The sequence below is a fragment of the Schistocerca piceifrons genome, chromosome 3, assembly GCF_021461385.2.
Source record: "Schistocerca piceifrons isolate TAMUIC-IGC-003096 chromosome 3, iqSchPice1.1, whole genome shotgun sequence".
NCBI lineage: Eukaryota > Metazoa > Arthropoda > Insecta > Orthoptera > Acrididae > Schistocerca > Schistocerca piceifrons.
Window position 1 is genome coordinate 518,571,963 of NC_060140.1, and position 24,384 is coordinate 518,596,346.

Sequence of the window (24,384 nt, forward strand, 5' to 3'; positions counted from 1 at the left end):
AGCTAAATTGCAAAACCAACATAACCAGGAGGATAGCGGGGGTCAACATAACCAAGGACGCCAAGAGAGGGAGAGGAGAGGGCAAGGGGGAAGGAGCAAGGAGAGGAAAGGAGGGGAAGGGGAAGGAAACGCAGCCCTGGAAAGAAGGAAGGCTGCAATAGCTCGGGGCCCCGTGCTTGCCACGCACATATCCACAAAAAAGTTGTGGACCCCCTGGGCGGGGGGTCAAAGATGGTAAATTCGGGAGGCAGTCTGACCTTGAGGGCACGATCCGGGAAGACGACAGAGCAATCAACAGTCATCCTACTTCTTAGACTCATCCATAATAACAGCTACATCATCATGGTGCTCAGATAAAACGGCAAAAAAGACCACATTAAAAACGTAAGCACGAGTGCTATCTCTCCTGTACCAAACCAAATCTAAAATCACTCTGGGCCTCTTCAGTAACCAGGGTGGCAGGCGGTTAAAACCCTGGATTTGGTGTCGTACGGACTCCACACCGATGGACTCCAGCACACGTTGCACACGGATCCCAAATGGCATCATAGCCTGGGGATGGTGGGAAAAAAAGACGGTCCAGAGGCAGATGAGCAACAATATGGTGAGCAGGCGAGGTTGGAGCTGCAAGAAACTTACAAGCCTGGTGCACCAGTAGGAGCTGCCGCTGGATGGTAAGTGGCAGTTACCTGGCCACAGCACAGAGGCTGGATATGGGACTGGTCTGATAAGCACACATGGCCAGTCGAATCCCCGCATGGTGGACAGTGTCAAGGATCTGCAAATAAGACTGCCTTGCTGACCCATACACCGTGCACCCATAGTCCAGCCACAAACGCACAAAAGCCTAATAAAACTGGAGAAAACACACCCTGCCCAGTCCCTCTGACCTGTGGCTGAGGCACTTGAGGATGTTCAGTGCCTTCAGGGTTCTGGCTTTCAAGTCTTGTAGGTGTGGCAGCCATGACAACCTGGAGTCAAAAATTAGGCCCAGAAACCACACAATGTCATAGGACTGTTGCTATTCACAATATACCTAAATGACCTTGTGGGTGACATCGGAAGTTCACTGAGGTGTTTTGCAGATGATGCTGTGGTGTATCGAGAGGTTGTAACAGTGGAAAATTGTGCTGAAATTCAGGAGGATCTGCAGCGAATTGATGCATGGTGCAGGGAATGGCAATTGAATCTCAATGTAAATAAGTGTAATGTGTTGTGAATACATAGAAGGAAAGATCCCATATCATTTAGCTACAAAATAGCAGGTCAGCAACTGGAAGCAGTTAATTCCATAAATTATCTGGGAGTATGCATTAGGAGTGATTTAAAATGGAATGATCATATAAAGTTGATTGTCGGTAAAGCACACGCCAAACTGAGATTCATTGGAAGAATCCTAAGGAAATGCAATCCGTAAACAAAAGAAGTAGGTTACAGTACGCTTGTTCGCCCACTGCTTGAATACTGCTCAGCAGTGTGGGATCCGTACCAGATAGGGTTGATAGAAGAGATAGAGAAGATCCAACGGAGAGCAGTGCGCTTCATTACAGGATCATTTAGTAAACGCGAAAGCGTTACAGAGATGATAGATAAACTCCAGTGGAACACACTGCAGGAGAGATGCTCAGTAGCTCGGTAAGGGCTTTTGTTAAAGTTTCGAGAACATACCTTCACCAAAGATTCAAGCAGTATATTGCCTTCCTGGGACCATTCAGCTTTCAGTTCATCTTGGGGAATGTCAATGAGATCCCTGCAAGTCACAACACGTTTGCTGTAGGTCAAGGTGTTGTGAAACTCAGTCTCTATCGCAAACTCCCCAACGAATTGTGCCTTCTGAAGGTTCTTGACTTGTTGGAAGCTAGATGTTTCAACCAACAAGGTCCCATTTCGCAAGCACTTAACAGATTTTAAGGTGCCAGCAATGCCTTCTAAGCCTTTCTGTATATAAAATGGTGAAACTTTATAAAAACTCCCCTCTTTTCTTTTAACTATAAGAAACACATTCTGCAAAGCAGTGTGTGTTCTGTTACTGCTAACTGATTCAGGAGGACTGGCTACATGAGCCCTCTTGTTGGAGTGGGTGTTGGAACCTACCAGCGGCCCACCCTTTCTGCTGGGAGGAGAATAATAAAAGTTCAAGGGTTCCATCTCGGTCCCACGAGCAGCTAGGGAACTAGTAGTCCACCTAGACAGAGTCCTGCATGCCTAGGTAAGCCTTATGCAACTGAGGTGCAGCAGGTTCCCCAGAGGTTGCCCACTAATGACTGTTCCACCTCCACAGCCATGCATCTCATCAGTGCGCAGCACACCTTGAGATTGAGGTTTTTTTTTTATAGAAGTTTATTCCATCCTCCCGACCCGGGTGGTCAAGCCAAGATCCCCATACCCTGAGACCCACAATGTTCCACTGCCGCGCCGCACGGTGGTCGCTGAAGTATGCCCAGAGCTTATGGTTGCAGGGGACTGGCGGTGCTTACCAGTCCCCAGCTCAGGAACCCCGGGGTCGCCAAACCTGTACCCAGGAAATGAATGCTTAGCCCTTGGGGGCTCACTTTTTGCGATGGTAAACAAAATAATGATTGCAAAGGAGAAAACACGAACAGGAATTTACATTTTCATGATTGTAGACAAAATGACAATTTTGACAGGGAAAACCTTGGTGGGAGTTCAGTATTTCATAATAACAGGCAATCTAATATTAATGTCAAATAAAATATGGATAAAATTCAAGAGTCAAGGAATGAAAATAAAGAAGTATCAGCTTAGGATGAGGGTTGTCTGGAGGTATGGAAAGGTTTCAGTTAGATTACATCATGGTCAGGTGAGGGTTCCAAAAACATATTGGCTTGGAATGCATACCCAGGAGCAGATATGGGCACAGATCACAATTTAGTAATGATGAAGAGTAGGCTAAAGTTCAAGCAACTAGATATGAAGAATCGATGTGCAAAGAAATGGGATATGGAATACTAAGGAATGAAGGGATATGCTTATGCTTGAAGGTTCTCCAAAGCTAAAGATACTGTAGTAATTAATAGTTCAGTTGAAGAGAAATGACAGCTACACACACACACACACACACACACACACACACCAGAGGCACTCCACCCAACAATACATAATGAAGCCTAGAAACATGGACAAAGTGAGAGAAGCACGAGAGAGAAGAGAGAGAACACAAATTCAGACAGAACACGGGAGAATAGGAAGAAGAGCAAAAAAATGGATAGGGTGAGGTTGGGGGGCAGACCACCAAGCTCCGATAGCCATTGCCTGGTCAGGGCACAGGAGGCAACGGAATGTCCTGCCAATCTCTAAATTGGCCAACAAGGCAGAGGGGAACTCCATTAGAGAAAAAAACCCTTCATGAATAACCTTAAAGCCACTGAGGCATTGTCTCCTAACACCAGGGTCACAAATCAGGAAGATGAAGAGTTCACCATAGGGCGGTGAAGTTAGAACAGTCCAGTAAAATGTGGACCACTGTCAAATGAGCACCACAACAAAAGTGGGATGTATCAATGTGACGAAGGAGATGACCTTGAGTCTGCCAAGCATGGCTGATGCAGAGCCAGCAAAGGATGATGGAGTCCTTGCGAGAGGCCCGCATGGAGGATCTCCACAAGTTCGTTGTCTCCTTTATCTACCATGCTTCATTCAGCAAAGTCAGAGTATGCCATTCCATATTCCAGATCCTTAGAATTTGGTGGCATAATACCAGTCTTAAGAGGTGGCTTGCCAATTTGGCCAGCCCATCAGCAAGTTCATTCCCCAGAATCCCAATGTGATCAAGAGTCCAGACAAAGATCACTGAGTGCCACATTGTTTGAGGGCTAAGAGGAAATCCTAGATAGCCATAACCAAGAGATGTCCAACACCGGTCAAGATCTTATAAACTTCTCAAGGAGTCACTACAGATGAGGAAAGACTCACTGGTGCAGGGACGGATATGCTCAAGAGTACAAGAGATGGCTACCAGTTCCAACACTGCAGCCATCCAGCTAGGACCAGAGTTCATTACATCCTGCTTGGGCGTAAACAAAGTCAGAATGACTGGCAACCATCAAGCCATCAGAATAAACTAGTTCTGAACCCTGAAACGTGCCAAGAATGGAGAAGAATTGGTGGCAAAGACCCTCAGGAGCAGCTGAATCTTTTGGACCATGTGATAAGACTGGGCTGAGGACAGGGAATGCACCAAGGAAATGTACATGAGCAGCCCTGGAGAGAAATTGTTAGAGGAAAGCTGGAGTTCAGAAAAAAGGGACCAGATGTGGATGGCGATTGTAATCGCAGAACTAGGTTGCCATTGCAGGAGGTGGATTTCTGTATTTGGAAAGTGGAGATGGTAGTTCAGGTGCTCCAGGTATCAACTGACGCATAACAGGTAAGCCATCAACTGTTGTTGGTGCAGAACACGCAATGGTGGTACTCATAATTGATTGATTAATTGTGAGGGGTTACGGGACCAAACACCATGGTCATCAGTCCTGCAATTCTGAAGTTAGTCACAGGAGAGAGAGGGTCTGCTAAAAGTGGGTGGATCCAGTCAGGGGAGTCAAATTATAAAATGAGGGAGTTAAACACACACAGTGGAATGCATGTAAGGGTAGACCAAATCCAAAAACTGGAAAAAAAAGAGTGGTTTTTCCATGGGGGTTTGGTCCCAGGCTGAGAAAACATGGAGAGGTCCCAACCACAACCACCCTACCCCCGCTCCAGGAGTAAAGCAAAACTTTATATCTAGAAATAAAAACTGCTTTCACAGAGAAAACTGGGGACCAGTTCAATCATCCGTGTATTGTCTGCTAATATTAAAATTAAAGAATCTGGAGGACTATACTTCGTACAAAGGGCCAACAGAAGGGGACATTCCACCAATGCATGAGATGCTGTCGGACTGGCTCCACAATCGCATTGTGAAGGTGGTTCGTTACGCAGGAGGAAACAATGGGTGAGCCTCGTATGACCAATGTGTAGACAACATAAGACAGTGGACTCCTTCTGAGAGGAATGGGAGAAAGAGCACCAAACAGCAGTAGTCTCCTTGATTGTACAGAGTTTTATTACTGAGAGCAGTGGTGCATCAGATGTCATTCCACTTTTGAGCAAAGAGAGATTTGACATAGATCTGCATATCTGCAGCTGGAATCATGAAAGAGAATGTGGGTTAAGTATGGACTTCTCCAGCCAAATAGTCAGCCAGTTCATTCCCTGGGATACCCACCTGGCTGGGGACCCAGGGAAAGACAACTGAGCAAGTGGTACAACCGAGGGCAGAGAGAAGGTCATGGATAGCAGAGACAGAAGGATGATGAGAGTAACATTGGTTGATTGCTTGTAAGCTGCTCATTGAGTTGGTACATATTAAAACACTGGGGAGGGAGGCCTGAGTAACAAAATGGAGGGCCCTGTTAATAGCTAGCAGCTCTGGTGTGAACACACTACATGATCCCAGAATGATCTTCTGGTGTCCACCAAGACCCCATTAATTGACAAGGCCATAAACAGACATATACTACCCTTACCTGAAATCCTGTCTTACAGCTTCCCAAACTTGTGCAGTGGAAGTGGACTGATTAATGAAAGTAGTGAATTCCCTCCAGGAAGCCCTCTCCCATTCTTTTAATACTCGCCTAGCATGCGCTCTCGCAGATGTGAAGGCATTAAGATTGTCTGTAGTTGGACAGCGTTTGAAGTTCCACAGAACTGTTTGTCTGGCCCTGATTGCCAATCGACAGTTGTCATTCCACCAAGGTACAGGCCTTCGTCAAAGGTGGTTATTAGACCTGGGGATGGACTCTGTGTCAGCCTGTTGGATCTCACAAGTGATATAGGCCACCGCCTCCTGTGCACAATCCTTTTGTTCAAAAATAGCCTGTTGACTGAACTGTAACCAATTTGCCCTTTGTGTCATCCATCTGTGTGGTCTCCTGTCACTCACTGTCCTAGTTGGCAGACAGAGCCATACTGGAAAGTGGTCACTAGAATTTAAATCTAGAGTCACTTCCCATTGAACTGAGTCCGCAGAAGCTGGGGAACAAAAACAAAGATCAATGGCTGAAAAAGACCCTGAAGTTGTGGAAAAATGTGTCATCTGATCCCGTTCAGAAGGCAGATATGCTCAGAATGGATGAGTCACTCGATCATCCGACTACTGGAGTAAGTGGTAGCCAAGCCCCACAGCACATTGTGAGCATTGAAGTCCCACACAACGAGGAATGGGTATGGGAGTGCCCAAAAGAGTTCTGCCAATGCGTCTGCATCCAAAGCATTATTAGGGGGAAGGTACAACGAACACAGTGTGATTTTAAATCGTGCAAGAACTTTCACAGGAGAGGCATCTGTCATCAATGAAAACAGCCACTCCACCTTTAGCCCTGTCTCCAGTAGTATTGTTTTTCCTGTATGCATGATAGCCCCGTAATGCAGACGTGTCGGTGACTTTAAGAAGTGTTTCTTGTAAGTAGACGCACAATAGTTTCTCCAGGACTAGTAACTGCAGTTCTTCCAAATGGGAGCGATATACATTCTAATTCCTCTCCAACACAGAAGTCCCTGTGGAAGCCATTGGTTAGTGATGGTTGCTCTTGACTTTCTCCTTTGGAGGCAGTGATTTAACAAGTGGGTCAGGGGGAACATTATCTGGTTCCTTGCTATCTTGTATCTGTGATTGGACGTCCATATCCTCAAGAGTATAGTCCCCATCAGAAAGGAAGAGAGCTCACCAATCCGAAGGTTTAACTACTGCTTTCTTTGACTTATAGCTATTTTTCGAAGGATTTTTTCTTTACTGACAGGAGGAGGTGGTTGCTGGGATGGCTTAGTTGGGTTCTGATGTTGGGTAATGAATTGGTGGCTTAGGTCGTAAGCCTATTGCTGGCGGCTTCCAAACGACTTCAGTTTCAAGTGGAGCATTTTACCCACAGGTACATCGACAAGTGCATGTGCTCATACTTTAATCTGTGGTCCGAGTTTAGCGATTGGCATCTTAAGGACTGATGCAAAAAAAAAAAAGCAGCAAAATCCAGTGGTTGCATAGCTTTGAAAGCTTTTTTAGCTTTGCCATAGGGTATGTGTCTCTCTATTTTCAACTCCTGAATGTTCCTTTCGGCTCCACACTGGGTGATCCCCAGACCACTTTACACATTTCGGAGGAAGTGTACAAGAATTGCCTGATTCATGAGCTAGGCCCACAATTGTCACACATAGCCTTCCCATTACATCCCACTGCAGTATGGCCAAATCTTTGAGATTTGTAGCACCGCAATGGGTAAGGAACAAATGGGCTAACCTTAAGACACACATAGACTGTAAGGATATATTCAGGTAATTCTGGAATACTAAATGTTAGAATAAATGTTGCCGATTTTTCCAATCTGCCATTGACTCTCCTCACATAGTTCTGCACTTCCGTGACACCCATATTTTTCCATTCTTCACGTAATTCTGCGGGGTCCACCTCCATTATATCGGAGAAGGTAAACACGCCCTTACTAAAGTTAAGGATGTTATGCAACTCAGCCTCAACTGGGTAGTCATCCCAGAAGCTTAGACATTTTGTTCGAATTAGCAGTTTCGACTATAAGTTTTCCATTACAAAGTCGTTTGAAACTTTTTAGAAACCCAGCAATACCTTCCAATGCCTTAAGAATATAGAAAGTGGAGATCTTCTCAAAGGTTCTCCCTGATCACTTGATGACAATGAAAAAATTGAAATGAGTGCATGGCATTGTTGGACAGGAGGTTCTGTTCGGGGAAGTTCGGCCGCCAAGTGCAAGTCTTATGTCAGTCGACGCCACATTGGGTGACTTGAGCACTGGTGATGATAATGACAACACAACACCCGGTCCACAAGGGGAGAAAACCTACAACCCAGCCGGGATCGAACCCGGGCCCGCTGCACATGAGGCAGGCACGTCACCACCAAGTGAAGCAGGCAGACACAACAATGAAAGTTTTATGGCCCACTAATGCCTTGTTACTATGATTCTGAGACTTCTTTTCGGGAGGAAAGACCACCTCAGGCAGGATGAAAGTGCCAGTGTCTAAATGATGGTCCTTAGGGCCCCTCTGCACTTTCTGGGTGAAATGAATGCCATGTTGTTCCAGATTAGCCATAAGGTCATCATCACACTGTAAGAGAAGGACCCTATGGAAAATTACACCCTGTGTCATAATATGTGACTTGTGAGGATCGACAGTCATGGGAGTGTCTTCTAAACAGTCAATAGGTCCTCAATATGTTCCACAAAGAAAAGGGGTTTGGTGGCGGCAAAAGTTCCCCTTTCAGTCCTGGTATAGACCTGGGACCGTGGAAAGGGTTCGCTGAAGACGGCAGTCCTGGCCCTTCTCCCAGAACGTAGTCACAGAGGGTAGCAGCGCGAAGAAACAGGAATGGAGACAGAACTATGCTGAGGAAGAGATGCAGTCGCAGAAGAGTGGCCAGTCACGGGGCTCAGCCAGATAAGTACATAACACACGGACTGGCTACCAAGTTGGTAATCTAGCAAGGATGCAAAAGAGCTATGGTGGGGAGGGAGGGGAATGGGGGAAAATGGCGAGGAAGAGAGGAACCCACACCAAAGACGCTAGAGAGGGAGTTCTTCCCCATCTGGCTCACACTACAGATTACAAACTTACTGATAGAGGTCAAACCCTTAAGAGGGACCAAAGAAGAAAAGCCAAAAAGGAGGAGGGAAAGCAACCAAATAAAACCGTGACAGGAAGAAAAGTCATGAGGATAGCCAGGCCAACATAAGAAGAACACCATGAGAGGAAAAAGAAGGGGCAAAGGGAAAGGAACAAGGACAGGGAAGGAGAAAGAAGGGGAAGGTACAGCAGCCCGGAAAAGAATAAAGGCTGCAATAGCTATGGGAGCTGTGCACGCCACACACATACCCACAAAAAAGCAGTGAGCCCCCTGGGGGGACAGTGGGATCCTTGCCTTCACTAGGAGGGTAATCAAGGGACTAGTCCAAAATGCGCCAGTTGCCAGCGATACCCCACAATGGTGTATCAGGTCCAGGTCCAGCGTCTGTAATGTAAAAGGTGTCACTGAGCTGGTTGGTTGGTTGGTTGTTTGAGGTTAAAGGGACCAAACAGCAAGGTCATCAGTCTCTTGTTTCAAATAGACTCCATTCTGCTAACAGGACATCTCAGAAAAGTCAGAACAATAAAACGGAAAAAGGGGAAACGTAAAAGGGCAGTCACGTTGTCAATAGTAAAAACAAATGAGGGAAGTTGGCAAGAGAACGAACCCAACACTATGCTGAAGCAGCATAGACAAGACCACCTGTGACTTAAAAGGTACAACTGCTATAATGCAGAAAGTACATATGGGAATAGAAAAACTAACCAAGCCTTAAAAAGAAGGGGTAAAAACAGAGTAAAAGGGAAAGAAAAGAGGATTCCGGTCAGGGAGGTGAATCGGGAATCTCTGAACACTGCCTACAGTGGGAGACACCCAAACACTCACCGCCCTACCCCAACACCAGAGGGAGATTAAAAACTTTAAAACTGAGAATAAAAACCACTCTCCCGGAGGAAACCTAGAACCAGAGAGACCATCCGGGAATCGTCAGCCAACATCAAAGGTAAAGTGTGGGGGAGTCTGTACTTAGCACGCAGAGCCAAAAGAAGGGGGCATTCAACCAAAATGTGGGCCACTGACTGGAAGGCTCCACAACCACATAGCGGGGGTGGCTCATCACGCAAAAGGAAACCATGGGTCAGCCTGGTATGGCCAATGCGGAGACGACACAGTGTGGTCGAGTCCTTGCGGGAGAGGCGAAAGGAAGAACGCCATGGGCCTGGATTCACCTTAATGGCACGAAGTTTATTAGACAGTGGAGTAGCCTCCCAAGAATTGGCCCATGACTGTGCAAAGTGGGATTTGATGTGAAGCCGTAAATCCGCTGCAGGAGGGGTTACAGAAAACGGGGGGTAAGTAACTGCTCCCCCAGCCAAACGATCAGCGAGCTCATTACCCGGGATACCCACATGGCCCGGGACCCACAGGAAGTCAATGGAACAAGCAGCACGGTGAAGATCAGCGAGATGGTCATGGATGGCAGAGACCAAGGGATGGCGCGAAAAACACCGGTCAATAGCAAGAAGGCCACTCATCGAGTCCGTACATAACAAAACGCGGTTGTGTTGGGATTGTTTAATAAAGGTAAGGGCCCGGGAAATTGCCATCAATTCCGCAGTAAACACCCCACATGAGGGTGGCAGTAGATAATTTTCCGTTCCAACAAAGGACGTGAAGGCATACCCAACATGATCAGCAGATTTAGAGCCATCAGTGTAAAAAACAACAGCATCCCGAAACTCCCATAAAATTTGGCTGAAAAAGGAACGGAACACCACTGTGGGGATGGAATCTTTCGGACCGCGGCGGAGATCCATCCGAATTCGAGGCCGAGGAACTAACCAAGGAGGGGTGGAGGGGAGGGAGCGAGGAAGACAGGACAAAGAAGGAAGCCGAAAATCACGGTTAAGAGACGCAAGGCGCAGTCCAACCGGTAAACCTGCCCGAGGGCGGGAGGCAGGCGGGCGACGTCCATGGTCTGGGAATAGGATAGAATAGGATGGATGAGCGGGAGAAGAACGGATAGTAAGGGCATAAGACACCAGAAGCTGGGACCGCCGAACAGAAAGGGGGGGGATCCCAGCTTCAACCAGGAGACTATCAACAGGGCTAGTAGGGAAGGCACCGGTGGCCAAACGGATACCACGATGGTGAACCGGATCCAGCACGTGCAGCGTGGAAGGAGCAGCTGAACCATAAACTTGACAACCATAGTCCAAACGTGACAGAACTAGAGCACGATAAAGACGGAGGAGGAGGGAACGGTCCGCACCCCAAGAGGAGTGGGCAAGGAAGCGAAGGACATTGAGTTTACGGAAACATCCTACCTTCAGGAGTCTGATATGGGGCAGCCAAGTGAGCTTGTTGTCGAAAAGAAGACCTAGGAAACGAAACTGTGGAACCACAGGCAATCTTTGTGCAGCGAGATAGAGCTCTGGATCAGGGTGGACCGTAGTACGGCGACAGAAGTGGACCACCCGCGATTTTAAAGGAGAGAATTGAAACCCGTGTGAGAGGGTCCATGCAGAGGCACGCCGTATAGCCACCTGGAGCTGCCGTTCTGCAGATGGCATCGAGGAGGAACTAACCCAAATGCAGAAATCATCCACATACAGGGCAGGGGCGACCAAAGGACCGACACAGGCCACAAGTCCATCGATAGCAAAGAGGAAAAGAAGAAAACTCAAGACAGAACCCTGTGGGATGCCCGTCTCCTGGGTCCGTGGAGAACTAAAAGCAGTACCAACTCGAACTCTGAATGACCGATGGATCAGGAACTGGCGGATAAAAATCGGGAGTGGGCCCCGAAGACCCCACTGATGAAGGGTTAGTAAGATGTGATGGCGCCAGGCCGTGTCATAGGCCTTGCGAAGGTCAAAAAACACTGCAACCAAATGGCGGCGCTGGGAAAAAGCCTGCCGAACTGCGGATTCCAAGCGAAGTAAATGATCGATTGGAGATCGTCCCTCTCGAAAGCCACACTGGTAAGGGGACAATAGATCCCGAGATTCGAGGACCCAAGTGAGCCGACGGGCTACCAGCCGTTCAAGTAACTTACAACCAACATTGGTCAAACTAATTGGCCGATAGCTGTCAACAGATAGGGGGTTCTGACCAGGCTTAAGGACAGGAACCACAATGCTATCCCTCCACTGAGAAGGGAAGTCACCCTGGAGCCAGATACGGTTAAACACCCGAAGAAGATGGTGCTGTTGTGGAGCACTGAGATGTTGAAGCAGCTGGTTATGAATGGAATCTGGGCCAGGGGCCGTATCGTGAGAAGAAGATAGAGCTGAAAGAAATTCCCATTCAGTGAAAGGTTCGTTGTAAGATTCTGACTCACAAGTGGTGAAACATAAGGTGACAGCTTCAGCCTGCTGTTTTTGATGAAGGAAAGCACCTGGATAGGAGGCCGACGCTGATGCCACTGCAAAATGGGTCGCAAGATGTTCTGCGAGAACTAATGGGTCCGTACAAATGCCATCTGGGAGGTGAAGGCCTGGGAGGGTGGACTGCCGATGGCAACCTTGGAGAGAGCGAAGTGTAGCCCATACCCGTGACAGAGGGACAGTGGAACCAAGGGAAGAAACGAATCGTTCCCAACATATCCGCTTGCTCTGTTTGATTAAATAACGGGCTTTAGCGCGAAGGCGCTTAAAGGTAGAAAGGCTGGCTACAGATGGGTGCCTCTTAAAGTGTTGCAAAGCTCGACGGCGATCACGGATGGCAATGGCAATGGCCGTACTCCACCACGGGACTTGCCGACGACGAAATTGTCCACATGAGCGCGGGACAGCAAGGTTAGCAGCGCGAACAATCGCGTCAGACACGTCACGTAGGACGTCATCAATACAACCCGACAAAGAGGGAGAAAACTCGACCTGTGCAGTATATAGAGGCCAATCGGCGCGGTGGAAAGACCAACGAGGTAACCTCTCCATCGGGGAGCGGGAAGGGAGCGTGACAATCAACGGGAAATGGTCACTATCACAAAGGTCGTCGTGTGGCGACCAGTGTAATGAAGGGAGGAGAGAGGGAGAAGAAAGAGAAAGATCAATGGCAGAAAAGGTACCATGACCAGCACTGAAATGAGTAGGGGAGCCATCATTAAGAAGGCACAGGTCGTGGTCTGCAATAAATTGGTCTATAAGAAGACCTCGTCTAGATGGAAAGGCACTGCCCCACAAAGGATGATGAGCATTAAAGTCCCCAAGGAGGAGGAAGGGAGGAGGAAGTTGCTGAAGAAGGGTGGTTAAGGCAGCAGGTGTAAGAGTCCTGTCAGGAGGGAGATAAAGATTGCATACTGTGACTGCAGAGTCTAAGTGGACCCTAACAGCAACCGCTTCCAATGTAGTTTGGAGAGGAATCCACGTGCTAGCAATGTCTGTACGGACCAACGTACAAACGCCACCAGAAGCCCGCAAGGGTCCGACCCGATTTCGACAGAAAACACGGAACCCACGGAGGGTCGGTGAGTGAGCATCAGTAAAATGAGATTCCTGGAGAACCACACAAGCTGCTGAGTAGGACGAAAGAAGGGATTTCAATTCCGGAAGGTGACGATAGTAGCCATTACAATTCCATTGGAGAACCACAGAACGATGGTTTAAATGAGGGCTGAACACGCTAAATCCAGTCATACCGCCGGGTCCCCACCCGTCACCGACAAGGAGGGGGCGACATCCATAAACGACAGGTCAGAATCCGGTTGTGAAGTCGGGGAAGGGACCTCCGGTGACACCAGAGGCTCTTTGTCCCGGGACTTATGTTTCTTCTTCTTTTCAGGCTGAGATCGAGGAGGGCTGTGTGGCATAATGGAGCCAGCTGCAGCAAGATCAGGAACAGAAAGAGACCGGGCGACCTGGGGGCCGATAGACCGCGGCTCTCGCGGTCGCCGCGCTGCAGCAGACCTTTGACCTGGAAGGTGCCGGGAAGGGGCATCCCGGGAGAGGCGCCCTTGACCGGCAGACGCCGAAGGAGTGGGACACTTCTCCGGCTGGGGAGGGGGAGCAGCGCCCAGAGGAGGAGGTGTGGGAGCCGCAGGGGAGGGGGGAAGGAGAGGGGTCCGGGATGGGGGTAAGGAAGGGGGAGGAAGGGATGAAGATGTAACCAAGGCGTAACTAGATGTCATGGACACAGGGTGCAATCGTGCATATTTCTTACGGGCCTCTGTGTAGCTTAAACGATCAAGGGACTTATACTCCTGTATCTTTTTTTCTTTCTTATAGACTGGGCAATCTGCTGAACGTGGAGAATGACTACCATGACAATTTACACATACAGGAGGGGGAACACAGGGACTCCCCTCATGGAGTGGACGTCCACAGTCACCACAGAGAGGGTCCTGGGAACAGCGAGAAGACATGTGGCCAAAACGCAAGCACTTAAAACACCGCATTGGAGGTGGGATGTACGGCTTCACATCGCAGCGATAGACCATAATCTTAACTTTCTCAGGAAGGGTATCCCCTTCAAAGGCCAGGATAAAGGCACCAGTATCAATACGATTATCTTTAGGACCCTTCTGAACACGCCGAACAAAGTGAACACCCCGCCGTCCGAGATTGTCCCGCAGTTCCTCATCAGTTTGAAGGATGAGGTCTCTGTGAAAAATCACACCTTGTACCATATTTAGAGACTGGTGAGGGGTAATGGACACGGGAATTGTGCCAAGATGGGTACAGGCACGAAGGGCCGCAGATTGGGCAGCCGAAGCAGTTTTTATCAGCAACGAACCCGACCGCATCTTGCTCAGGGAGTCCACTTCGCCGAACTTGTCTTCAATGTGTTCCACAAAGAATAAAGGTTTGACACTGGTGAAAGTATCTCCATCAGTCCTGGTGCAAACTAGATAACGGGGGAAAGGTTTTGCCCCTAGACGACGGGCCTGACCCTCCTCCCAGGGGGTAGCCACGGAAGGAAAGGCCGAAGGGGCAAGAGAAGCAGCACTTGAGGAATCAGTACCACGCAGAGAGACGGCCGCAGAAGAGCGGCCAGAGGTTTGGACCCGTATGCGTTTCATCTGCATAGCGTCCGCCCTGATACCACCCACTCCGATCAGGGGCTCTCCTCACGGGCGCCACCCAGCCACAGCAAGGGCCGTCTGGCACGGCAGCCATTGCCGGGAGTTCCGATGCTCCAGGATGACGAGCAACCACTCCAAGGCATGCATGAGGAGGTCACAGCTCAGGTATCAGAAGTGTGATCCCTGTGTGTTCAGGGGGCTCAACCAAAAGGGTACATAGCGACCCCACCACACGGGCTGGCTACCGTGCTGGCTATGCACCCTAGCATCAGACAACGACGTAAAAGAAAAGGTGGAATGTACTAGGAGGGCACACGTCGGAGACACTAGGTAAGGTGCTCTTCCCCAAATGGCTCACACTACGGAAGAGAAATTTTGGAATGGAGGTCAAACCCCAGAGGGGGACCAAGGAATGCCAAAAGGAGGAGATGATTACGCAACAAAGCCGGAGTGTAAAACCAACAGAACCAGGAGGATAGCGGGGGCCAACATAAGCAAGGACACCAATAGAGGGAGAGGAGAGGGCGAGGGGAAAGGGGTATGGAGGGGAAAGGAGGGGAAGGGAAAGGAAATGCAGCCCGGGAGAGAAAGAAGGCTGCAATGGCTCGGGGCCCCGTGCTCGCCACGCACGTATCCAGAAAAGAGTTGTGGACCCCCTGGGGGGGTGTCACTGAGCTCCGAGCTGTATGCAAGACTCCTGTAATCTACATGGGACTGGAACTATGCTTTTTAGAAATGTGGTAGCGTAGAGTGGTCCTCGACTCAGTTGGTGTTGCTAACACATCAATGAACACTGAGGAGCAACTAACATGCCTGCTTTAGTTGACGAAGATCAGGAAGTCATGTCAACTGGGCATCAAAGACAAGTCCCAAAAAACTATGAGAGTCCACTGCAATGAAAGGTTGGCCATCAAGATACAGACCCAGATGAGGATGCACTGTACAGCAATGACAAAATACATAACACAGGTCTTGGCAGCCCAACATTGGAAGCCGTGAGTGAGAGATCACGATTAAGCATTGTGAAACACTCCCTGCTGTCTGTGTTCAGCAATGACCATGGTGGACAAACAAAAATAAATGTGAAAGCCATCACCATTACCAAGAGGTGGACACCGTAGGTCCCACAGCTGCCACCAGACCATTGATAGCCACTAAGAAGAGAGAGAGACTCAAAACAGAGCCCTGTAATATCTCATTCTCCTGCATATGGGACATTCTACGGGAAGTGGCAACTGTACCTGAAAAGTGCAATGTGAAGAAAAGTTCTGGATAAAAATCAGGAGCAGGGCATGAAGGCCACTTTAATCTAAGGCAGCAAGGATGTGGTGGTGGCATGTGGTACCACAAGCTTTACGCAGATCAAAGAAGACTGCAACCAGGTGAAGACACCGAGCAAAAGCCGTTCGGCTTGCAGACTCCAAGAGGACTAAATCTGAAGTAGAGCGGCCTCAGAAAAAACCATCCTGCATTGAAGCCAAAGGGTTCTGGGATTCAAGGATCCAAAATAGCCTTTGACTCACCAAATGTTCAAGTAACTTGCAGATGGCATTCGTTAAAATGATCGGACAATAGCTATACATTTAAAGAAGCATTTACCAATTTCAGAACTGGAATAACGACACTTTCTCGCCAGTAGGAAGGGATTCCCCCTTACCCCAGAGACAGTTAAACAAGGCAAGTATATGACATTGGCTAGCCACTGATAAGTGTTTAATCATTTGGTTGTGCACCTGGTCCGGCCCACAAGCCATGTCAGGGCAGAAAGCAAGGGCACTGGCGAATTCTCACTCACTACATAGGGTGTTACAAGGCTCCAGACGTCAGGTGGTGTTTGAGAAGATGGAATGCATGCAGATAGTGAACCAATGATGAGAATTGGTCAAAATGCTGAGCAAAATGCTCAGCAATTAAGTCCAGACTAGTGAAGACCGAGCGAGGTGGCGCAGTGGTTCGACACTGGACTCGCATTCGGGAGGACGACGGTTCAATCCCACATCCGGCCATCCTGATTTAGGTTTTCCGTGATTTCCCTAAATCGCTCCAGGCAAATGCCGGGATGGTTCCTTTCAAAGGGCACGGCCGACTTCCTTCCCGTCCTTCCCAAATCTGATGAGACCGATGACCTCGCTGTCTGGTCTCCTTCCCCGAAACAACCAACCAACTAGTGAAGAAAACACCATTCAGGGAAATTCCTGGAGCACCTGTAGGAGGACAGTGGCTAAAAATGTGCCTGACCTTTGCCCCTACAAATGAAGGGGGAGAATGTGGCCCTATGGCAGTGACATATTGTACCCAACAAATCCAGTTATGGTGTTTAATTAGATACTGGGCATGGGCATGAAGCTGTATGAAGGCCAGTAGGTGGTCAAGAGATGGATGACATTTGTAGCATTGGAGGGCATGTTGATGGTCTTTCCAAGCTGCAGCAATTTCGGGGGTTCACCAAAGGACAGTCTTCGGTCGGGAAGACTCTGAGGAAGAGGGAATCACTGAAGCAGCTGCCGAAATGATGTCAGTCAAATGGAGTCATCAGTGCCATTGTGTGGTGGAACGGATGGGTTGACAGCCACAGAAAAGGCATTTCAATCCACATTAGTAAAAGCCTACCTGCAAAGATGTCCAGATGAGTTATGCTGAATAAAAGATAAGACAATTGGAAAATGATCACTGTCACACACATTGTCATGAGCTCCCCGGTGAACAGAGGTGACAAATCTAGGGCTACAAATGGAGAGTTCAAAGGGCAAGAAAATGCCGTATGCTACAGTAAAGTGTGTCAGAGCTCTAGGGCAGAGATCAAGCTGCGCCAGCAGGTCTTCAACAATACTGCTCCATTCAGTGGTCACAGTACCACCCCACAGAGGTTTATGGGTTTAAAACACCCCAAAGAAAAGGAAGGGAGGAGGAAGCTGTTGAAGGAGGGCAAGAAGAGCAGGGAGCATAGGAAGCCAGTCAGGGGGGAGATAAAGATCATATATTGTTACTGCAGAGTCTAAGTGGATCCGAATGGCCACTGCTTCCAGTGCAGTTTGAAGAGGAACCCAGGAACTAACAATGTCTGTGCAGACCAATGTACAGACATTACCAAGACTTGTAAAGGGCTGACCTGATTCTGGCAGAAGGAACCACAAAGAGTCAGCAGATGAGTACTCACGAAATAAGACCTGCGATACAAAACAAGCTACAGAGTAAAGAAGATGGTGCAATTCCAGAAGGCAACAACAGTAACAATTACAGTTCCACTGGAGGAAAGTGGCACAAGAGCCTGCCTGGATGTCGAATGGACCAGAATCAATCACTGTGCCAAGTCAGTGTCAGTCACTGGTAAGGATGGAGTGAAGTACACGGATGCGAGATTGGACCCTGACTGAGAGGAAGGGGACAACACCCCCTGGTGTGTCGGAGGAACCTCGTCTCATAACTTGCACACCTTCTTCTTCTCCTTTAGAATGCAAGAGGAGCTGTGTTCACGAAGACAGCAAGTCACAGCAATATCCAAATCTGAGAGAGAAAGAATGGCCTTGAGGTCTACAGAGTGTGGGTCTCCCATCCAGCTCCAAGTAGATACTTCTTGTCCTGGAGACGCCAGGGAGGGGATAACTAGAGGGAGCCCCATCACAACAGGGTACCAGAGAAGACGGTTTCTTCTCTGACCAAGAGAAAGGAGCAGTTCCATGATGGGAGGGAATGGGAACTGTCCGAGAGAAGGAAAGGTGCAGGGGACAGGATGGAGCTCTGTAGGAACAAGGGAAAGGAAAGGACACAACAGGAGCAAAGGTATACATTAAAGATACTGGGTGGAGATAGCTGAATTTCTGTTGAGCCTCTATGTAGGACAGATGAATTCCTGAGTCTTCCTTTCCTTTTTGTAGGTGGGCAATCCAGTGAACTTGGAGAGTGTGAGCCAGAACACTTCATGCACTTGAGTGGTGGGATGCAAGAACTCCTCACATGGAGAGGAGGGCCACAGTCACCACAAATAGGATTTGTGACACATTGTGGAAACATGTGACCAAGGTGGGATATAGGGCTTCAAGTTGCAGTGGTACACAATAACCTTTTTCTGGGAGGATATACCCCTCAAAAGCCAGAACGGAAGTGTCAGTATCAATGTGCTGTGCAAAAAAAGTGAAGAAATCTAAAAAGAAATGATTTTCAGAGGAAATGACTCAACATACAGAAATTTCAAAACAACCTTCAGTGAAATTAAAAGCCAGGGTGGTAACATTAAGAGCACAATGGGAATTCCCCTGTTAAATGTAGAGGAAAATGTGTACAGGTGGAAAGAGTACAATGGAGGCATCTACGAGGGCGAGGACTTGTCTGATGGCGTGAAAGAAGAAGAATCACGAGTCGACAGGGAAGAGAGACTTTGGAGGACTTAAGACAAAATAAGGCACGAGAGATTAATAATATTCCATCAGAATTTCTAAAATCATTGGGGGGAAGTGGCCACAAAACAGCTATTCATATTGGTGTGTAGAATCTATGAGACTGACGATATACCATCAGACTTTTCAAAAGACATCATCCACATGGTTCCAAAGATCATAAGAACTGACAAGTGCAAGAATTATTGCACAATGAGTTAAACAGTTCATGCAGCCAAGTCGCTGAGAAGAATAATACGCGGAAGAATGGAAAAGGCAACTGAAGATCTGTTACATGATGATCAGTTTGGCTTTAGGAAAGGTAAAGGCACCAGAGGGGCAGTATTGATGTTGTTGCTGATAATGCAAGTCAGACTAGAGAAAAATCAGGACACATGCATAAGATTTGTTGACCTGGAGAAAGTTTCCAACAATGTCAAATGGTGCACGATGTTCAAAATTCTGAGAAAAAAAAGGGGTAAACTAAAGAGAAACACGAATAATATAAGATATGTACAAGAACCTAGAAGGAATGATAAGAGTGGAAGACCAAGAATGAAGTGGTCGGATTAAATAGGGCGTAAGACAGGGACATAGTCTTTCGTTCCTACTGTTCAATCTATACATCGGAGTTGCACTGATGGGAATAAAAGAAAGGTTCAAGACTGGAATTAATATTCAAGATGAAAGGATATCAGTGATAAGATTTGTTGATGGCATTGTTAGCCTGAGTAAAAGTGAAGAACGATCACTGGATCTGAGGAACAATCTAATGAATACAGAATATGGATTAACAGTATCAAAGACAGACAATAGTGAAGCGAAGTGGTAGAAAAGAGAACAGCAAGACATTTAACATCAGGATTGGTGACCATGATGTGGATGATGTTAAGGAATTCTGCTACCTAGGCAGCAAAATAACCCATGACACAAGGAGCAAGAACAACATAAAAAGTAGATTAACACTGGCAAAAGGAGCATTCCAGGCCAAGATAAGTCTTGCTAGTATCAAACACAGGCCTTAAGTTGAGGAAATAATTTCTGAGAATGTAAGTTTGGCATTTGGAACACAGCACTGTATGGTAGTGAAACATGGACAGTGGGAAAACAGGAACAGAAGAGGACTGAAGCATCTAAGATGTGGTGCTACAGAAGAATACAGAAAATTAGGTGGGCTGATAAGGTAAGGAAAGAGGTGGTTATCCACAGAGTGGAAAACACTGACAAGAACAAGGGACAGGATGGTAGGACTTCTGTTAACACATCACGGAATAACTTCCATGGTACTGGAGAGAGCTGTAGAGTGTAAACACTGCAGAGCAAGACAGAGATTGGAATACATGCAGCAAATCATCTATGAAATGAAGAGGTTGGCACAGGAGATGAATATGTTGCGGGCTGCAGAAATTTGTTGTGGGCTGCATCAAACTAGTAAAAAATAAATAAATAAATAAAAATAAAAAATTGTATGGTTCCTGGAGCTTGTGCTTTAATGCCCTCACTATCAGTTTCTGTCTCATTCGCGAGTGACTGGACACTAACTTTGGTGCCACTAACGGCCTTTACGTACAACAGAATTTCTTTGAGTTCTGTGAGAGATCATTTCACACTATGCTACAATGGTAATCACTGCAAGCTTCAAACACTGGTCTCTTGACAGCCAGACACATTCATTAAACATCTCTGTATCTACAGGCTTATGTTTTATTTTACACCTACTGGACACATATCTATCAAGTGCATGGCCAACTGTTCTTTAAATCAAGCCTTAATTCCTCTACACTGTCCTGTCCTGTGCTGTGCTGAAACTTGCAAGCTCAGGCTGAGATATTACACTACTGCTTCTTTATTTTACTGAAAATATAATGGAAAATCCAAGATGAGACATCGAAGATTATGGAAAGGATAGACTGCTACTCACCATAAAGGTGATACACTGAGTGGCAGACAGGCACAAGGAAAAGACTGCTACACATCAAGCTTTTGGCCAAAGCCTTCATTAGAAAAGAAAAAAAAAAAAAAATCACTTGCATTCAAACAAGCAACCATATCTGATACACAAATGACCACTATCTCTGTCAGCGCAGGGCAGACAAACTGAAATGAATGGTAGCAACAACTGGGTGGGGGAGGGGGGGGGGGGGGGGGGGAATAGCACAGTATGGGTGGGGGAAGAGGAAACAGTAATGCTTGACGGAAGCCTGTAAGTGTCAGACGAGGTTGCCTGGTTCAATGTCAGGAGGCTATGGGTGAAGGTGCAAAGGGAAAATGGGCAAGGAAAGGAGAAGAGCAGATAAGGAGAAAACATCAATAGGTAAATTGACAGACAGCAGTGCACAATGACGGTGAGGGGATGCAAGTTGGGAGGAGATGATAGGACAGGGGTTGGAAATTGTTGGGTGGAGGGTGTGGAGGCAATAGGTTTCCGTAGCTTGAGGCTGGGACAATTTTTGGTGTGGAGAATGTATTGTAATGATAACTCCTGTCTATAGTTCAGAAAAGTGGTGGTGGTGGGAGATGTGACCCTAAATAAAGTTTGTCTCTCAATCAAGTGGTATGCTTTTTTGAAGTTATTATGTTATTAAGATAAGTTATTAAAAAGTCTACAAGTGTGCACTTTATGTCTAAAATTAAAAACCTGGATAATAGACAAAATCCATATGAATGTCTTAAAATGGCAGATAGTGTAAGAAATCACAAAATAATGTACCATTTCTTATTAACTTTAATGAAAGGGTTATTGATAATAAGTCAAAGATAGAAGATATTTGTAATGATTGATTGTTAAATGTAGTAAAGACAGTAAGGTGACAGTTTAGTAGAAAAACCAAAGCAGTATTTTGAGAATGCTAAGATTTTATATGGTACTAACACCCACTTCCTAATCTAAGAAAAGAAGCCCATATGAAGTTGATGGTATTTCCAATAAAATCATATAAACAGAACCATTCTCTCTGAAGTAGATAAAGCATCATTGAGTTGGCCTTTTTTCCCCAGAGAGAGCAAAATGTGGAGTTGTTTAAGATTATGGGAGTGATATCAACATCTATTCAATCAGTTGCCACATTCTACAAGGATTAAATAATACAAACCAGACCTGTTTTTTCTGTGACCTATCCAAAGCATCTGATTGTGTAAACCGCAACATTTTGTTACAAAACAAAGATTTTATAACATTACCAATAGATAACAAACTACAAAAAGAATGCAGAAAACTGTATATCATAATTCTTCAAATTTAAATAGAGAATTTTCTTTTAGGGTGAGGGAGAGGGGGAGTGGCAGAGATCAGTAATCAGTGACAATGGAGTTACACAAGGTTTGATACTACATCCTCAATCATATGTTAATGATATTCCATTTAATACAAATAACACAAAATTAGTTCTTTTTACAGTGGGCAAGTACTGTAACAAATCCCAACTGATACACCACAATAGAGGAAATTGTAAGTAATGTGTTTAGATGGATTATTGAATGGTCTTCTCCTAATAGTCTCTCAGTCACTTTTCAGAAAAAGAGGTATATTCAATCCTGCATACCAAAAAGTACAACACCAATATTAAATTTAAGCATGTAAGGAATTGCAGAAGTACACAAGGCAGAATCTGAAACATTTCTGAATGTACATATTAAAGAGAACTTAAACTAACCTTCTCAAACAGCTCAGTTCACAAACTTTCACAATTAGTGTTACTGCAATTCTGGGAGAGAGGCAAATCAGTAAGTTAACACACTTGGTTTATCTTAATTTAGGACCAGCTAATTTTGTACGTAACTGTATTCACCATAAAGAAAGAAAGAAAGAGTCTTCATTGCACAACAGCATTAAGAATAATATGTACTAATAGTCACTTCTGAGCATCTTTTTTCTATAACCGTTTAACAGGTCAGTTATTTTAACTACTGCATCAATGCATACATTTCTCTAGTCAAGCTAGTTGTAAATATCATACACAATAGAAGGAATATATCCATAATTACATTACTTCAACAAAAATTGATCATTTCTCTACACTAAAACAGACCTTGGTTTAGAATGGGATGAATAATGTGCAGTCTTTTTATCACTTGTCCTATGACATTTAATGACTGACAGATAGAAAATCTAAAGTTGGAAGTATGCTGAAGGAGAACAAAAAATTAAGTACACTCATTGGGAAGCCTTGATGGTGATTTTAGACTCAGTACTCTACCGAAACAATATTCACATCAGGTAATTAGTTAGCAAAAAAAAAAGACTGTTGATTTGTTAGACGTAATATTTATATCACGCGTCTAAAAAGTGTTAACTGTGTATCATACTGGCGTTACCGGTTTTAAAGACATATGGCGTACATTAAACGTCAATAAAAGGGTAGACCTCCACTTAAAACACAATGAAGCGTTACACTTTATACACGCACCGGAAAACCAAACAAAACAGCTAGTTTAATTTACTTCAAACGGTAGGGTTCATACCTGACTTTTCTCGTAGTGCTTCAAGTAGCTGTCTAAAAGTTGTACGATAAGTCCACTCCTTTACATTGTAGGAATAAATTGGCAGTTACGAGAAACCACTCCAAGTTTACACCTATGCCGCCTCTATACGACCTGTCAAACGCAATGCCGACCAGCAGTTCCAAAACAACCGACAGTCACCACCTGGGGGCGGGAAATGCAAATTAAGCGTTCTACATGTAGTTTGTATTTTTCTGTGCTCCTTCCCAGTACTCTTCCGTTCACTGTCTGCAGTTGAACCCTAAAGCAAGTCAGTGGAAGAGTTTAAACGAAGACATAGATGTGAAGAGCGATTTGAAGATAAGATCCCTAAGCGTGGCAAAAACTTAAGTCATATTCAGTATAATATAAATTTTCATGATGTTCCCTAATTTTTTGGAAGATATGGAAATGCAAAAGAGCAGCGAGCGAGGTGTTACAGTTTCAAAATGACTGGAACCGCGTTCGGGAGACTGAGTTCAAATCCACCTTTGGCCATTCCGATTCTGGTCTTCCATTCATCTATAATAAAGGTGGTCACACATGTAACTACAGTATTGAGAAACTGGATGACGAAGCTCTTTACGAAAGCATCCCTTTCGTCTCTCCACAGCTGAAGCATAAATTTGTGCTTCGCATATTTGGAGCTCGGATGACGACGATTTTCTCGTTTTGACCGGCTTTGCCACTGTGATGCGAAAAAAATGAAAGAGGAAACGTGATATGTTGTGCAAAGACTGTTTAAGGAAACGAAAAACTTATTCTCACATTAAGTTACTCTGTGAGTAGCAGATATATACACATCACTTATATCACTCTTACACCTCCGCTTACAAGAGAAACTCTCCATCGGATCCCCCTCAGATTTAGTGGTAAGATGGTCCAGTGGACAGCTGTGCAAAACCGAACACAGA

General features: G+C 46.1%; 1 protein-coding gene across 2 annotated transcripts in view; it reads right to left on the bottom strand.

Moving 5' to 3' along the window:
• The window catches only part of LOC124788273 (fatty acid hydroxylase domain-containing protein 2), a 200,808-nt gene extending 177,146 nt beyond the window's left edge, over positions 1 to 23,662 (bottom strand). Inside the window, exon 1 of one of the 2 annotated variants that reach the window (XM_047255486.1) lies at positions 23,453 to 23,662. The gene's annotated coding sequence lies outside the window, so the exon portion shown is untranslated. The remainder of the gene's footprint in view (positions 1 to 23,452) is intronic. The other variant, XM_047255485.1, reaches the window with a different exon arrangement.
• Positions 23,663 to 24,384: the final 722 nt, after the last annotated feature.